Here is a 4,512-nt window from a genome sequence, read left to right as displayed (position 1 = left end):
ACAGGGTTTCTCTGTGGCTTTGGAGCCTGTCCTTGCACTAGCTCTGTAGACTAGGCTGGTCTCGAACTCACAGAGATCCGCCTGCCTCTGCCTCCCGAGTGCTGGGATTAAAGGCGTGTGCCACCATCGCCCAGCTCCTTCTCCTTCTTTTTTTGAGACAGGGTTTCTCTGTGTAACCGCTCTAGCTGTACTGGAACTCACTTTGTAGACCAGTCTGGTCTTAAGCCCACTGAGAACCACCTGCCTCGCTTCCCGAGTGCTGGGATTTAAAGGTGTGTGCCCATGGATATCTTAAAGGAAGGAGGGAGAGAAGAAAGTGTGGAGTAGGTTGGAAGTTGAATTGCCCTCAGCTTGTGGTAGCTGGTTCTTTTCTGTACCACCATCTTTGTGCCCTGGCTGTTTGGGGCGGGGCTATCTATGCCAGGCTATACATGGTCACATGGTTACCATTTGGCTTCTCAGGACCAGACAACACAGGCATGATCCAGGGCAGACCTGTGTCCCCCACACACTAACCCGAGAGTGGGTGACTGTGGCCAGTAGGTGGGCAGGTTTCTGGGGCCCAGCTTCTCCGTTTGCCTGGCTGGCTGGGACGCTGCAGGCACCACAGGGCTTGAGAAGGCGACTCCTCCCCTGGCTCCTCTCTGTGCAGCTGCTCAGCGCTACCAACCCCGCTTTCCAGGTACTTGTTATTCCCTGCACCTTCCATGTCCCTTGCAGCTCTCGGCTCTGATTGCCCCGCTATTTATAGCTCTTTGGGAGACACAGATTACCGTTGTAGCACAGCCTTTAGGCTCCAGGAGAACACTGAAGACAACACTTAGCTGACCAGTTTGCTAATGAACTTCTCCCCGGAGACTCAGCGCTTACCCTGCCTCCCCTTTCCGACGCGATGACTGTACTTTCCTGTTCCAAGAGGCCGCTCCAAAAATATAACCGCCTTTAAATAAACTGTGCTATTGCACTTCCCTCAGGGAAAGGAACATTCCTCCTCCCCCTGATCTGCCTGTCACCCAGGAAAGCAAGGCCACAGCGTCTCCACCAGCCTTAGAAAGCGAGCTGGGACTTCTGGGGTGGCTTTGTGTTTGCTGATGCGTCCATTCATATGCACGCGCACCTGCACACATGTGTTCCCACACACATATGAGCACACATGTCCCACACCTGAGAAAAGATGTGTTTATGATACCCCACCAGGAAACGGCCCTGGGGCACCAATAGTTAGAGGAAAAAAAAATAGTTCCACTGAAATGACCTCTCTGACCTTTGGCAGCATTAGCTAAATCCACCAGCCCTCAGCAGGCACCCTACCACAAGGGGATGGCATCTCCCAGAGGCAGGAACTTGTCTCCAGAATCCCCTCCCTACCCCAACTCCAGCCCATCACAGGCTCCCAGCCACCTAAAACCACACACGGGCCAGCTCGATGCCACAGCGGGTGAAGGTGCTTGCCACGTGCACCTGACAACCTATATTTGGAGCCCAGAGCCCATGGCAAAAGAGAACTGACTGCTGAAAGCTGTTGCCTGGCTTCCACGGGCACTCCATAGATAACGGATTAAAATTAATCCATATAGAGACGTGGGCAAGAAGCCAAAGAAGCCAGCAGTCCATTGGGGCACAGACCCAGGACAATGGACATCAAGAGCTCGGCGACAGCCTGTTCACGTCCATTCCATCCATCCACAGTTGTGCTCCTCAGGACAGCGGCGATGAAGGCAAGGCCATCCACAGTACTGATGTGGATGTGTATACTCAACTACAGTCATACTGTCTCGTAAAGTAATCTGAAAACTACTTTAAAGGGCTGGGCAGTGGTGGCGCACGCCTTTAATCCCAGCACTCGGGAGGCAGAGGCAGGCGGATCTCTATGAGTTTGAGGCCAGCCTAGTCTATGAGAGTGAGTTCTGGGACAGTTTGGACTGTTACACAGAGAAACCCTGTCCAAAAAAAAAAAGAATATTTTAAGTGCTAAAACTAACTTGGGTAGACTGGTTTCTGGTCCCTCAGAATAGCCATAAATTCCTAAGTAAACCGGTCTCTGGACCAGCTATAAATTCCATAACAATGTGACCCTAACCTAAGGTTAACTGCCTGACCATTTCTGACCACTTAGCTGCTATCTCTTGGCTTCTGTAAACAAGGTTTGCTTGCTGCGGATGTCCAGAACTGCCTTTCTGTATACCTCACACCTGCCATTTATCTTAGTTATGGTTTCTGTGGTTGTGAAGAGACACCATAACCATGCAATTCTTTTAAAGGAAAAACATTTAATTGGGGTGGCTTACATTTTCAGAGGGTTAGTCCATTACCATCATAGTGGGACATGGTGGCATGCAGGCAGACATGTTGCTTGCTATATCTTGATCAGAAGGCACAGGAAGTAAACTGACTCACTGGGCATGGCTTGAGCATATATGAGACCTCAAAGCCCACCTCCACAGTGACACACTTCCTCCAAAAAGGCCAAATCTACTCCAACAAAGACACACCTCCTAATAGTGCCACTCCCTTTGGGGGTTATCTTCTTTCAAACCACCACACCATTATTGCCTTCAAAAACTGGAACAGAGTGGAGTCGAGGCTGCTTCCCACCATTCCCTCTCTTCTGATGGGACAGCCCCTTCAGTGGTGAATAAGGGCTCCATATGACTTATTTAGGCATTTCAGGAGTTTTTCTCTTCAGGTACGCCATAACAGCAGATTCTCCCTGGAGAATATTATACAACCTTTAAGAAGGAATGGGGTTTGACGCACGTCAACCTAAGTAAACCTTGACCTTGTGTTCAAGTCAAGAAGTCAAAGGCCACCGTGAGATTCCAATTCTATGAAATGTCTAAAAGAAGACCATCCACAGAGATGGAAAGCTGGTCTGTGGTTTGGCGGGCTAAGAAGAGGCTGGATGAGCATCTACTGCCGATGGGTATGGTTTCCTTTGGTGAGAATGTCATGGCGATGGGACACTGTGAATGTGCTAACTGCCCTGGCACACCACGTGACCATCCATGTGGAAAGTTCTGGAGAGCAAGCCCTTAGCATTCTTCCAGGCAGTCTCTACCTCCTGCTTTGCCCACTGCAGCCGCATCATGGCGTACATACCTAATGCCCTCCTTCCGCCTCTGTCTTGGGAGCTCTTCCACTGCCCTTGTCATTGGCCTGTCACAGCCGTCCTGCAGGACAGCTGCTACAGGTAAATTTTGCATTTGTGTGCCACCACAATGAAACTGTTTAAACATACTAAGGGGGTGCTGTTGTTCTCAGACCCCTCCCTCCAAGAGAAAAGCCACCCCACTCACTTTGAGATTAAGGAAGGAAAAAAGCTCTTCAATAAAATAGTGCATGTCCGACTCTGGCTAACGCCCCAAGAGAAATTGGCCTCAAATAAGGTTTTGCTAACTTCTATACACCTGAGGTTTATGTATTCCACTCATGCGGTCATCTTTAAATCTTCTTCTGGTCATGACCACAGGTCACATTTTGAACAATTTAAACATGGACAGGAGATTGCAAGTCTGGTCACTTAGGCAGATTTGGCCCAGCACAGGTATTGACGGAATTATTTAAGAACACCAGTGTTGGTCTTTGCCAACAGCTACCCCAGTTCATCTTGTCCGCCGGGCAGATGTTTTTCCTGAGAGGAGCGAGCACAGGGCACTTGAGGGCAGACCAGGGTTTGCAGATGGTTGTGGCCCTGTACTGTCCCCTTGAGCTGCTCATTAGAGGCATGCTCTTTGATATGGGAAGTCCTCAGGTCACAGGAGGGACAGTTTTGATGGGGACTGTGGGACCTCAGCAATGTCTTTCTCTAGGCTTGTTTTCACATCCGGGTCACCAGGTGATCAGTTCCCACAGAGTCCCATCAGAGTCCACAGAGTAAGGGAGCTGACAAGGACTGCAACCTTCAAAACTGTGAGCCAAAAGCCCTTTCTTCTTTGTATCATGATCTTCCACGCATGTTCAAGAGACAAGTGTGTGGAATCAGTGGACTAGAGTGAACTAGAGTGCAGATAACCCTCTCCACATACATCCAGGCTTTGCGTGGGTGTCTGGACCTGGTTTCCTGTGCCTGAAGTGGCCTGGGTGCTGCACAGGGCCTATGCCTGTGCCCTGAGTATTCTGTACCGGCTCTTTGCCCACATGGTGCTCTTCAGTAGCTGAATCAACAGCGCCCCCTTCTGGGCTCAGGTGGACTTTCCCGCTGTGGCTGTTGTCTCCAGACAATGGCTTCCACCTGGTTTCCAAGCTCTGGCTGCCTGCTGGAGGTTGAGCTGCAACTATTGGCAGTGATGTAGAGACACCCACGGGAGGGAAGCGGAAGGGCCAAGTCCCTGACTGTCCTTTACTGTGAGTAAGAACTAGGAAGCCAGTGGGCGAGGAAGCAGGGATATTCAGAGTGCATTTTCTAGCTTCTGTAGCTGATGCAATAACACCCAGGGCTATGCTGGCCTGGAGGGATAGCTCCACCAGCATTGGGCTTTTCAGAGAGAGAGAGAGAGAGAGAGAGAGAGAGAG

The sequence above is a fragment of the Alexandromys fortis genome, unplaced genomic scaffold (genome assembly GCF_014885135.2).
Source record: "Alexandromys fortis isolate MF-2015 unplaced genomic scaffold, M_Fortis_MF-2015_v1.1 scaffold_9, whole genome shotgun sequence".
Taxonomy (NCBI): domain Eukaryota; kingdom Metazoa; phylum Chordata; class Mammalia; order Rodentia; family Cricetidae; genus Alexandromys; species Alexandromys fortis.
The sequence above is the reverse complement of the archived record's forward strand: the minus strand, read 5'-3'. Positions refer to the sequence as shown.